Raw genomic sequence first — 13,309 nt, 5'->3', positions numbered from 1 at the left:
TGCACGAATTTCTGAAATAATCAGAAATTTCAGTATTGGAAGAGAACTGGGAGATCATGTATCTCCATGATTATTAATATTTTCTTAGTCTCTTTGACAATTTAATAAAAGATCTGAAGTCCCTTCCCAAAGAGAAAACAGACACAGAGACTATTTTGCCCACAATTTCAAGGGCTTCATGGAGTTCATGAAGCTCATTGTGTAGTATATACCCTAGACCCAGGTAATGTGATGCAACAACCAGCAAGTCAGAGGTATTTTGGCTTGTTTCTTTCTTTCTTTCCTTCCTTCCTTCCTTCCTTCCTTCCTTCCTTCCTTCCTTCCTTCCTTCCTTCCTTCCTTCCTTCCTTCCCTCCCTCCCTCCCTCCCTCCCTTCCTTCCTTCCTTCCTTCCTTCCTTCCTTCCTTCCTTCCTTCCTTCCTTCCTTCCTTCCTTCCAACAGATAAAACCAACATTAATGGAAAGTAAGGAGATTAAACTTAGGCTGTCTGAACAAGTAAAAAACCAATAGTAGATAATGAATTTGAAACAAATAGATCTCATCGATTTTTGAATCATTTGTGTTAAGCTCTTCTTTTTGTCTGAATTAAATGTAATTTCCTTAAATCTGTACTGCACTTTGGTAGAGTAGATTGAATAATACTTTAAGTGTTATTTTACTCTGTCAGCAAAGAGCAAGTTCATAAAATCAAGTGATTCTTCACTCTCTTCAGGACACTTACAATTTTTTCTTTCTGTTAATTTCCTGGGCAGCAACTTTATGAACACAGAGCACTGCAAACATTAATGTGGGCGAGAGTTTATGCATAAAAGCACCCGAAGTATCATTTGTGCTCAGAAGAGCAAGTTGAAGGAGGACTTGGCACTGTGTAGACATGTTTTAGCTGATTTTGTTTTTCTAGTCAAACCTGACATAATAAAATATCAAGGGTTTGTTATTTTAAGAAAATATTTTACTTTATGGTCTTTGATAATATTGCCTTGAATGATCTTTATGTCTTCTTTTCTATTTTTGATGTATTGTGGTAAGGGGAAGTGTCTATAAAAATAGAAATTTTCTTCTTAGAGGATAAATGACTAACTACAGATAATCATTTCCCTGGGCCCCAGGGATGTTTCTAAGCAATGAACTCTCCTGGGAACAGTTAGCACTGTGTGCATACTTAGCTCCTCCATGGACCCAGCTCTTACTACTCGTGAGATACTAGGCTACGTGCTAAAGAGAGAAGAGCAAAACTTAGATACACTTTCAGAGAATCATGTTCTACTTTATTGGCAACCTGTGGTCCAATTTGGGCAAAGATGAACACTATATTAGCTGATGCAGAGCTGAATTGGTTGCCCATTAATTTTACATTAGGCTAATACATCTTTCTCAACTTAAAAAAGTCAGAATATACAGCACATCAGGCCAACATTACACATGGCAGTTGGCAGCTGGGCAGTGTTGCTGCTTTAGAAGATGCAGTTCTCACCGCCTCCACCTGGCCTGGACAATCATGTCGTTTGCCAGGACCTAGTAAGCACTTGAATTTGAGATATGTGGCCAAGTTGAAGGAGAAGTAGATCCAGTCAGAGATTACATGTGGAGAAAGGCAGTAACAGATGTATTTACATGATACCATGGGGACATGGTGTGTGTGTGTGTGTGTGTGTGTGTGTGTGTGGTGTATTGGAGGAGTATTTTTGGAAATTCTTTATTAACACCTTATATTAAGTTGCATTTGTTTATGAGATTGACTTTCTGGCCCTCTAACAGTGCCCTAAGAACAAAATCTCATAGAAAGCTGAGAATGAGGTGAAACATGAGTTCAACACTTGCCACTTTGTGTTGTCAACCCACAATTGCATTCACTGTCTATTGAGTCCCTACCATGCACCATCCACGCATTTGCACACTAGATTGGTGAGGTTATCTCAGAGATTGGTTTCAGTGCTGCTTTCCTCTTTGCACAGGTATCTGTGGCCTTGCTTAGTGAAAATTGCTCTCTAGGTGCCAATGATGAGTTTAGCTGTTTTTACTACCTCAGAGTCAGGAATTTTTAATGAGGGACGCTTCAAATCTGATATACCTATGAAACTGCCCCTGTAAACGTTATAAAATTAATCATGGACTAAGGGAGGGAAAAAAACAAACATAAGCTATCAGCATTTGTCATGAGGTCAGCTGCTCTCTGATCCCTTCCTCATAGTTGTTTGGTATCTATTGCCCCAGAATCACACAGACTCTGTTATAAGGTTCTAGTTCCCCTTAACTGCTCTATAAATAACAACGTGAACATTGTGAAATGTTAAGTTTTCCCTTTGAGATATTCTTTCAGGTCCTGAATAGTTGTGGAACTACTTGCATCAGCTGGTAAAGGATCCCACAAAGAGCTGACACCAAAGAGAGCAGTTTCCATATTCTGATGATTTTATCCCCCCTTACATTAACCAATCAATTACTCTAATTTTCCAGCCCCTCACCCTTCATGATCTCCTTAAAAACCCAACCCAGAACTCCTGGGAAGATGGATTTAAGGCTCACATTTTCTCAGCTGCCCTGTGATCATTAAACTCTTTCTCTGCTGTTCCTGTGTATTGGTCTGTTACTGTGCAGTAGGCATATGAATCTGGTTGTACTGTAACACACAAGTGAAAAGAATAGAGCCCTAATAGAGCTCTTTATTATGATGAGTCCATATTTGGAAACATGTGTCCATCAAGTTATGTCATATAGACTGGACCTTCAGTTACTTTTGAGATAATCCTTGACTGAGTGTTTGGAAAGCAAGATAGATGGACTGGAGAAGAAAGAAAGGAAAGGGATGGAATAAATAGGGACTACTTCAGAGCTCTAGGATGCTCCTGGCTGTCCTGGGCTAGCGGGGGGTACAGCAAGAGGCATTGATCAATGAGACGGGAGCACATGGGAAGATGCAATATAAATTTACCTTGGAACATCACCTGGGTCTGGCCTTGACCTGTTTTATTTGCATTTAACAAGAGCAATCACCTCTCTATAATAGAGAAACAAAGTGACAAGCAAGGTGTTTGCCTGTCAACAAATTCCAAGTATTTTTGTGTCCTCAAAAAATTCAAGTAGTTAACAATGACGCTTTAAATCTCAGAAGTTTCATTTATTTATTTATTTATTTACTTTTCTTTTTCAACTTTTTAGATTTAGTGGGTGCACATGCAGGTTTGTTACATGAGTATATTGTGTGATCCTGAGGTTTCAGGTATGAATGATCCCATCACCCAGGTGCTAAGCAGAGTGCCCAACAGTTAGTTTTTCAATCTTTTCCCCCTCCCTCCCTGCCCCCTACTCTAGTAGTCTCCAGTGTCTCTTGTTGACACCTTATGTCCATGAGTATCCAATGCTTGGCTCCCACTTATAATTGAGAACATGTGACATTTAGTTTTCTCTTCCTGTGTTAACGTTGATTCCATGTTTTTGCTATGGTGAATAGTGCTGAAATAAACATATGGGTGCATGTGTCTTTTCGGTGAAATAAGTTGTTTTCTCTTGGGTATATATACAGTAATGGGGTTACTGGGTCAAATGATCATTCTGTTTTCAATTCTTTGAGAAATCTCCAAACTGCTTTCCACAGTGGCTGAACTCATTTACATTCCCACCAGCAGTGTATAAGCAAGCATTTCCTTTTTTCCACAGCCTTACCAGCATCTGTTATTTTTGACTTTTTAGTAACAGCCATTCTGACTGGTGTGAGATGGTATCTCACTGTGGTGTTCATTTGCATTTCTCTGATGATTAGTGATGAGGAGCACTTTTTCATGTTTGTTGGATATTTGTATGTCTTGCTTTGAGAAGTGTTTATGCCTCTTGCCCATTTTTAATGGGGTTATTTGTTTTTTCTTGTTCAACTGTTTAGGTTCTTTATAGATTAGGATATTAGACATCAGTTGGACACATAGTTTGAAAATATTTTCTCCCATTCTATAGGTTATCTATTTATTCTGATTCTGTTCATAGTTTCTTTTGCTGTGCAGAAGCTCTTTAGTTTAACTAGGTCCTGCTTGCCAATTTTTGTTTTTTGTTTTTTTTAGAAGCATTATTTAAATGATATAATCTTCATAACTACAAAATGTGGTATTGATGCTCTACATGAAATATACAAGCCCCCAAAAATATAAAAGCCAAAGCATTTACTTATTTTCCTTTAACACCAACGAGATTAATGTAGGCAAAGTAAAATTAGTATTAGAAGTTGTGAATCATACAGTTTAAATGTATTGCCATTCAAAAGAAATGCATTATCTTGGGAGTCTGAGTGCTCTAGATTGATTGTCCATAAATAATTACATTATTGCTTGATCTTCAATTTCATTGTGCCTTGTTGGAAAAGGCAGTGTAGTAACAAATAGTTACATATATAGTTCTGTTTTTATTTTCTTTGTGATTTATTTCTTCTCTGCAATTGCCATCATTAAAAGAAAAAAAATTATAGTTAAGGAAAGAACATTACTTAATTTCCTGCATAGGCAGGTGGTGTTAAATGCCAAAAATAAATAGCCCTGCAGGAATCAGCCTTACACTTGAATTTAACATCCCTATCAATTTATTAGTAATTTTGAAAATGTTATATATTACCTGTTAATTTTAAATTATTATGTATACTTAATTGGCAACTGGAACTACAGAGTTGAGAGCAGCTAAAATGCAAAAGTGCCAAGAAATTTGAGGAATATACAGAAGGAGAAAGGTGAATATTGTGATAGATCTTTACTGCCTTGGAAAGATTAAAGAAAAAAAGAAAAATCTGCAACTTTATTGTCTGTAATGTCTTAAGGATACATAAATATGGTTTTTCAGTGACATAGGAAAAAAGCTACATACTGTACTGACATGCATGTATTTTCTATGGCTCTTTACGTGCTCAATAACTAATTGGTATGCTTTGGTTATTAGACCGGAATTCCATCTTAAAAAGTTATGACTCTTTTGCTATGATTGTTTCCTATGCCCAAAATATTGTAGTTATAAACTTAAGAAATTCCTGCTGTAAGGAATTGATCATCAAAACCCTTAAATTTTCTCTTTGTCTCTCTTTCTCTCTCTCTCTCTCTCACACACACACATGCAAACACAAACACACTCTGTCTTAGTTTGCATTGCCATTCCCTACCAACAGAAACTCCAAACAACAAGCCCAAGACAAGAGCTGTGTCTTAGCTGCCTTGAAACCAGGCCCTAAGACAGAAATTTGCTGAGCAGTTTTGTCAGTCCCTGTGCTCTGAGTAACAACACAGCTAAGGGATTGGGTAAAGTGGATTTAAACAAATGGAGAAGTTGGGTTTAAAAGTTCTCCATTTAAGAAAATGGAGAAGTATGTGACAGCCATAGAGGCGTCCACTGACCCATGGGGAACACTGATTCTGAGGCGGCCTTTGAGAGTTGTCCAACATAAGTCGAGGGGTTAGGTCTTTGCACTCCACTACTGACCAATCACGGAGTAGTAACTGGCCCCAGGATAGCAGCATAGCTTTGAGTAATGTAGCTCCTTCAGTCAACAGCAGTTCTCAGAGCAGTTCTCACCACAAGCAGTATTTCTAATGTCTATGGAAATGAGTGACTTCAGCTCAAAGCAGTACTGGATGGAGTATCCCAGCAAAGGTAGACTATTTTGGAAAGTGATCACAAAGAAAAAGATTGGTGGGAGGACTGGGAAGAATAAAAGGAAGAGGAGGAGGAAGTCAACATAAGGGGGCACTCACTAGTTCATAATTGAGCAAGACTGCTGTGGACGAGGGGAGTTCCTGCTGAGAGCCCTCCAAAAGACTTTGCAGAATACACAGAAACATCCATCTGAGACATGGAAAATGGATGGGCTTCATTCCCCAGTGGACAAGGGTTAACACCCTTACTCTTATGGATTTGTGTTTGTGTCAGAACATCTGAACAGGCTCCTGCAGGACCACCCCCCAGTAACAGTACTAAATGATTATGGCAGAAGAAGAGAGTTACATGGTATAGCTGAGGTGAGGTGCTCTCCGGCTACACCTGATGGCCATTGGTTACCAGAGCAGGAACCCAAGCAAAGCAGTCGCAAGTTGGTAACAGATAGCGAGTAAATCATGGCAGCTTTGCCTTTTCCATGCTTAGTAACTACCTGACAGAAGACTTGTAGTCTTTCTTGCTTATTTGGCAAACTCATAACTGGGAATCCTTATTCATTGGTTTTACATCCAGGTGCATTTTGCTGCCTATATTATCACCAGGAATGATCTGTCATACTTGAGCAAGCTGGATAAAAATTTTAGAACTATGTTGAACTTTAACTTTTTTCCTCTTTTTAAATCAAAAGAGATGTAGTAGGAGATATTAAGGTCTTTATACTGGCCTTTATAATGAGATTGGTAATTAGTGTTCTCTCTTACTCAACATTCTCAGGGAAGTAGGTAGCGTACATACATAAATTTTTCAAATAGCTAAAATTTATAGAAGTTTAGAAAAGGATGACATATTAGAGAGCATCTAAGAAAATCCACCTTATTGACAGTTGAGTGAACTGATGCCAAGATAGAATAAATCACCTTGACAATGGCACACTGTGCTTTCGTGATTGAACAAGAAGCAGAAGTCAGGTTTTGTGGCTGCAGTTTAGTGTTCTTCCCACCCAAGACTTCATTTCCTCCTGTACTACATTTTCCCATCTTTACTCCGAATCATGACTAAGTACATTACTTACTTTCTAGACTTTTAAAGCAAAAGACCAAACATAATACATCAGTTATGTAAAATGTTATTTCCATTGCAAGAGGGTGAACTGAGTACAAACTGGTCTTCCCTCTCTAAATGAAATAATAGAAACAATGCTTGTTTGTAGAGTAAATACAACGCGTTGCTCAGCAACACGACAGGATTCTTCAGAAGTTTATAAACTAATGGATGCAGGTGACAGTGGGTCACAGAGGAAGCCAGCAGGTGAGGATGTGTACAGGGGCCATGGCAGAGCATAACAGCAAGCATGGAGCATTGCCAGGGAGAGGGGACCCTGGAGTTACAGGGCTGAGGAGGAGGGGGCCATGCAGCCCTGAGGGGGTGATTAGTTGAGTGCCAAAGCTGAATAGCAGACCTATCATCCTATCCGTTCAGCCAGCCCACCTTCCCAGTGAGCTGCTGCAGGGCTGCCACCTCCAGGAAGCAGCAGTGCTCAGAGCAGAGGGCAGGACAGTGCTTCAGGCCAGAAGAAATCTTCCCTCTGGCAAAAGGATCTGACAAAATGACTTGCCTGTCTTGCCCATAGCTCTGGATTGGAAAATACTTTTTCTTCCCTCTCTGGAGAATGTGTAGCCTTGAAAATACCCTTATATTTGCTTGTAATTTTAATTATGTTGCCTTTGTGATCCAGAAAATTGTAAGTCAATGATTAAATTAAAATATCCCCAGAATGATAATGTCCAGGATTCCCTAGGAAACAAAAATACAGGGTGAAAATGCTCTCAATTCAATCTTGTTTAGGATTACCCTCTATAAAATTCTGCAGGGCATGCCCTCACAGTCAAAATGACAAAACATCTGCAGTGGATCCAGCAATGGCAGAGGAAGATTCTGAGGAACATAGATGCTGTAATATCAAACACACGACCTTAAAATAAAGCCATTCATAAAATCTTTAATACGATGAAGGATGAAATAAAAATGTTAAGGACATCAAATAAGAAAAGTCTGATTTTTTTTTTTTTTTTTTTTTAGATGGAGTTTCGCTCTTGTTGCTCAGGTTGGGAATGGTGCGATCTCAGCTCACCGCAACCTCCACCTCCCAGGTTCAAGCGATTCCCCTGCCTTCAGCCTCCCAAGTAGCTGGGACTACAGGCATGCGCCACCGCACATGGCTAATTTTGTGTGTTTTTAATAGAGAAGGGTTTTCTCCATGTCAGTCAGGCTGGTCTCAAATTCCCAACCTCAGGTGATCCACTCACCTTGGCCTCCTGAAGTGCTGGGATTACAAACAGGAGCCACCACGCAAAAAGACTGATTTTTTCAAATGACAGAATACAAGATTTAGAAATGAAAAATCAGTCAATGAAATTATAAAGTTAATAGACAATTCAAACAGCAGATTAGATACAGCTTAGAGGGAATTGGTAAGCTAGAAAAGAAATCTGAAAGTACTTAGGATATGGCACTAAGAGATGGCAAAATGGTAAATATGTCAGAGAAGTTAAGAGAGATAGTAAATGGGAAACAGTGGTCTAAAACACACCCATCAACATTCCAGAAGCGAAAGAATAGGGAAAGTGGAGAAGAGGGAATATTTAAGAAAAGCATGGCTGAGAAGTTAAAAAAAAAAACGGATAGATTTTTTAAAAGAAACCTGAAAGCTGTAGTTAAACAGCTGAAAGAAAAAAGACAAAGATCTTAAAAGCAGATGAAGAGAGAAGACAGACTGCCTACAATGGAATAACAATTAGACCAGCACTGACTTCACTAAAAGACATTAATGTCTTTTAATTCTTCATTAAAAGACATTAATTATTACAACTGTTACCCAGAAACAATTGTAATAATATCTGCAGGGGGCTCAGGGAAAATAACTATCACTTTCAAATTATTTGGTCTGCCTAACTTTCATTACAAAAATAAGGACAAAATAGAGACATTTTCAAACAAACAAAAACTGAAGGCATTTGCAACCACCAGGCCCTCACTGAAAGAACTCTTGAAGGAGTACGAGAAAGAAAGACATTGGCTTAGGGTGCAAAAAGCAATAAATGAGTAAAAGAAGGAAAAATGTGAAGTTTGAGGGTTAAAATGCAAATAAAAGGCTGACAACAATATTATACTAATTTACAATGAAGTGGTCGGACTGATGTGCTCTAGGATTCCTGTTTTATTCGAGAGAGAGTGGAGTGGTGGATTTACTTTAGCTTCAGATATGTTTGCGTGCTCGACTTCTTCAGTTATCCTCTCAGGCCTGTCCCGCTCTGGGCAGAAAGACTGGTCCTTGTGCCTGTTTCGTGGGTTTGCTCTGGGAGGCACTGAAAGTGAGAAGGGAGTGAGGAAGAGGGATGTACTCCCGGGCTCCCTCTGCTGGGTCATCCCAGGTGGCTGCTTTGCTCTCCAAAGCAGCTTCTGTAAGACACCCTCTTTTTTTTTTTTTTTTTTTGAGACAGAGTCTTGCTCTGTCGCTCAGGCCAGAGTGCAATGGTGCAATCTGCAACCTTCGCCTCCTGGGCTCAAGCTATTCTCCTGTCTCAACCTCCCGAATAGCTGGGACTACAGGCACCCGCCACCATGCCTGGCTAATTTTTTGTATTTTTAGTAGAGACAGAATTTCACCATGTTAGCCAAGATGGTCTTGATCTCCTGACCTCATGATCCACCCCCCTCGGCCTCCCAAAGTGCTGGGATTACAGGAGTGAGCCACCATGTCCAGCCCAAGACACCCTCTTTTAAAGCTCTCACAGCTATCTCTACCCTTTGTGGGTTTGGAAACCACTCTCCTTTCCTTGACCTTTCAAACCCAAGTGTGACAATGATCGATTACTGTTCCTTATAAAACACAGCTAAACCCTGACTGTGCCTCAGAGAAGACCCCCGTTATTGAAATGTTCTCATATAAGCGATTAATTTCCTACCAGCATCCTGACTTTGAGAGCATGTTAATATTCTAAGGATAACCATCAAGTAAACGGCAAAACCGGGAATAATTTTTGAAAGAGTAGAAGTTGCGGGATGAAATGTTGAAAACCAAGTCAGTCTAAAAGAAGAAAGAAAGAAAAAAAGAGAATATAGGAAAAGCTGAAAATATAGAAAAAAATAAAATGATAGATAAGTTCAAATAGGTCAATAGTCACAAAAACAGAAATGAACTTACCACCACAAGAAGACACAGAATGTCATATTGGATATAAAAACAAAATTTAACTGTTAACCTGTTCTTGCAAGGCCTACACCTAAAATACAAGTTCACAAAAATGTTTAAAGTAAAAGGATAAAAAAGAGAAGCTGGTGTTGCTGCATTACTACAAGACAAACTAGGCTTTTAGTCAAAGTATCAATGGGAATAAGGCGTTACTGAAGAGTGGTTAGTAAAGGTTGAATACACAGGAAACTAAAATCATCCTAAAATTATTCAGAATTTGAAAATACCTCAAAACACATCAAGGAACAATGAACAGAACCACAAGGAGAAACAGAAACAACTGACATGCTCCTTTCGGTAACTGATACATAAAACAGGCAAAAAAATTTAATAATTTAATAATGATGTACATGATGTGAACAATACAATTAGTGAGTTTAATATAGTTGATACTAGTAGATTCCAATAGCCACACATTACAAATACACATTATTTTCTAGCACACATGGACTATTTATAAAAATTGACTACTAGGTCATAAAAATGTTTCAGGAAACTTCAAATATTTGATAGTGTAGAGACCACATTCTGAGATCAAAATTGAATTAGGTTAGAAATCAACAATAAAAGCATAACTAGATTGCCAGCCATAGAGAAAGTAGATGGAAATCATAGTTACCACCCTATCATAAAAAAAAAAAAAACTGTAACATCTGGAAAAATACATTTAGAAAAACAGTTTGCAGGCATTAGAGAGCAATCAAGTCTGGCTTGCAATGCTGAAAACACAGAGACACACAAGGTTAGCCCCAAATTCACCCAGGCTTGCATCTTGTGGACATAATTCTGGGTCGTTGCTGAGGGAAAAATGATCCCAGGAAGGAGGCAGTGGTCTTGCTGGTAGAAGAGACAGAGATGAGTTTGAGGAACTAAGGTGACTGAGATTTGGGAGGCAAAGTCACAAAGAGGGCGCACCACAGAGAGGGGAGCTCTGGGAATGTCTCAGGGCCTGGGTGACTCTGCTGTGTGCGTACACACAAAAGCAGCTGCTGGGGCTGAGAGCCAGGTGGAGATCCTAGAGAGCAGGCATTTCTCTTTTTTATTCTACTTTTTATGAATAATTCAAATAGATCAATAGTCACAAAAAATAGAAATGAACTTACAACAACAAGAAGACACAGAATGTCATATTGGATATAACTCTTAATGTATTCTTACAGTTGTATATATTTTGGGGGTACTTGTGATATTTTGGTACAAGCATAGAACGTGTAATAATCAATGTCCATAACTGGGATATTCATCACCTCAAATATTTACCATTTCTTTGTGTTGGGAACATTCCGAATGTTCTCTTCTGGTTATATTGAAATATACGATAAACAGTTGTCCTATTGTGCCACTGAACACTAGATCTTAGTCCTTTTATCTCACTGTATTTTTGTACTTATCAACCAACCTCTCTTCATTCCTCCCTCTCATAGCCTCTGGTAACAACCAGTCTATTCTTATTTCCATAAGATCAATGCTTTTCAGGTCTCACATATGAGTGGGAATATGTGGTGTTTGTCTTTCTGTGCCTGCAGTATTTCACTTAACATAACGTCCTCCAGGTCCATCACATTGCTGCCAATGACAGGATTTTTGGTTTTTTTATGGTTGAATGATAGTTCTTCGTGTGTGTATACATATACATACCCTATTTTCTTTAACCGTTTATTCGCTGGTGGACACTTGGGTTGATTCCCTATTCTGGCTGTTGTGAATAGTGCTGCAATGAACATGGGAGTACAGATATCTGTTTGATATACTGATGTTCTGTCTTTTGGAAATATACCCAGCAGTAGGATTATTGGGACATAGAGTAGTTCTACTTTTGTTTCTTTGAGAAAGCTCCATAATGTTTTCCACAGTGGCTGTACTAATTTACACTTACACCAACAGTGCACGAGGATTCCTCTTTCTCCACATCCTTGCCAGAACGTGTTATTTTCTCTCTCTCTTTTTCTTTTTTTTATAATAGCCATTTTAACTTGGTTTCATTGTGCTTTTAATTTGAACTTCCCTGATGATTTGTGATGCTGAGTATTTTTTTCATATACCTGTTGGCCTGTTCTCATTTTGAGAAATATCTATTCAGATCTTTTGCCTATTTTTAAAAATCGGATTATTTGATTTTTGCTATTGAGTTGTTTGAGTTTCTTATGTACTCTGGTTATGAATCTCTTATCACATAAATAGTTTGCAAATACTTTCTCCCATTCTGTAGGTTGCCTCTTCCCTTGGTTGATTGCTTTTTTTGCTGTGCAGAAGCTTTTTAGCTTGGTGTCATTACATTTTTCAATTTTTGCTTTGATTGCCTGTGCTTTTGAGATCTTACTCAAGAAATCTTTGCCCAGACAAATGTCCTGAAGTGTTTCCCCAGTGTTTTCTCTTAGTAGATTCATAGTTCCAGGTCTTATGTTTAAATTTTTAATCCATTTTAAGTTGATTTTTGTATATGGTGAGAGATAGAGGTCTAATTTCAATCTTGTGCATGTTAATGTCCAGTTTTTCCCAATATGTGATCTTGGTGCCTTTGTTGAAAATGAGTTGGCTGTAAATGTGTGGGTTTATTTCTGGGCTCTCTATTCTGTTCCATTGGTGTAGGTATCTGTTTTTATGCCAGTACCATGCTGTTTTAGTTACTCTAACTGTGTAGTATATTTTGGAGACATTAGAGTTCCAGCTTAGCATGGCGATACCTTTAGGGGAGATATTTATCCCAGGCCTTCACTTGAGACCCCAGAAAGACCACTCTCAGGTGAAAAGATCACACAGTAGGAGTTAAAGTTATAACTAAGCAATAAACACAAAACCACATTCAGGCTGCCTTAGCCTGACAGGATATAGGTGATCTGTCAGTAATTAACCTGCCTGTTAGAACAAAGTTTAACCTTCTTTAGAGGAGGATAATGTATTTCATAGCTTCCATGATGTGTCATCCATAATATCCAGCATTCAATCACTAGAAATGTAAATAAGCAGGAAACTGTGACCAATAATCAAATGATAAATCTGTCAGTCAAAGGATACCAAAGATGACCCAGATTTTGGACATAAAAGACAAGAATTTAGTATGACTGACATTAATATGTCAAATAAAATAGAGCAAAATCTGGACAAAAAAATGGACTTAAAAAGGAGTATCTCAACAAAGAATTAAAATCTATTAAAAGAATCCAGTGAGCATTCTATAACTGAAAAATTAATGTCTGAAATAAGAACTCACTGAATGGATGTAACAGCACACTGGACACAGTAGAAAACAGCATAAGTAAACAGGAAGACAGGTATATTAAATATATCCAAAAGAAAGGAAAAGAGACAATAGAATGGGCAAAAACAGGACAAAGTGTGCAAGAGGTGTGGGATGTAGTCAAAAAGTGCAATGTCTGTGTCATTGGAGTAACGTCTGTGTCACTGGAGTACTGTCTGTCACTGGAGTAACATCT

The sequence above is a fragment of the Chlorocebus sabaeus genome, chromosome 8, assembly GCF_047675955.1.
Source record: "Chlorocebus sabaeus isolate Y175 chromosome 8, mChlSab1.0.hap1, whole genome shotgun sequence".
NCBI classification, from domain to species: domain Eukaryota; kingdom Metazoa; phylum Chordata; class Mammalia; order Primates; family Cercopithecidae; genus Chlorocebus; species Chlorocebus sabaeus.
Note: the sequence above shows the minus strand (reverse complement) of the source record.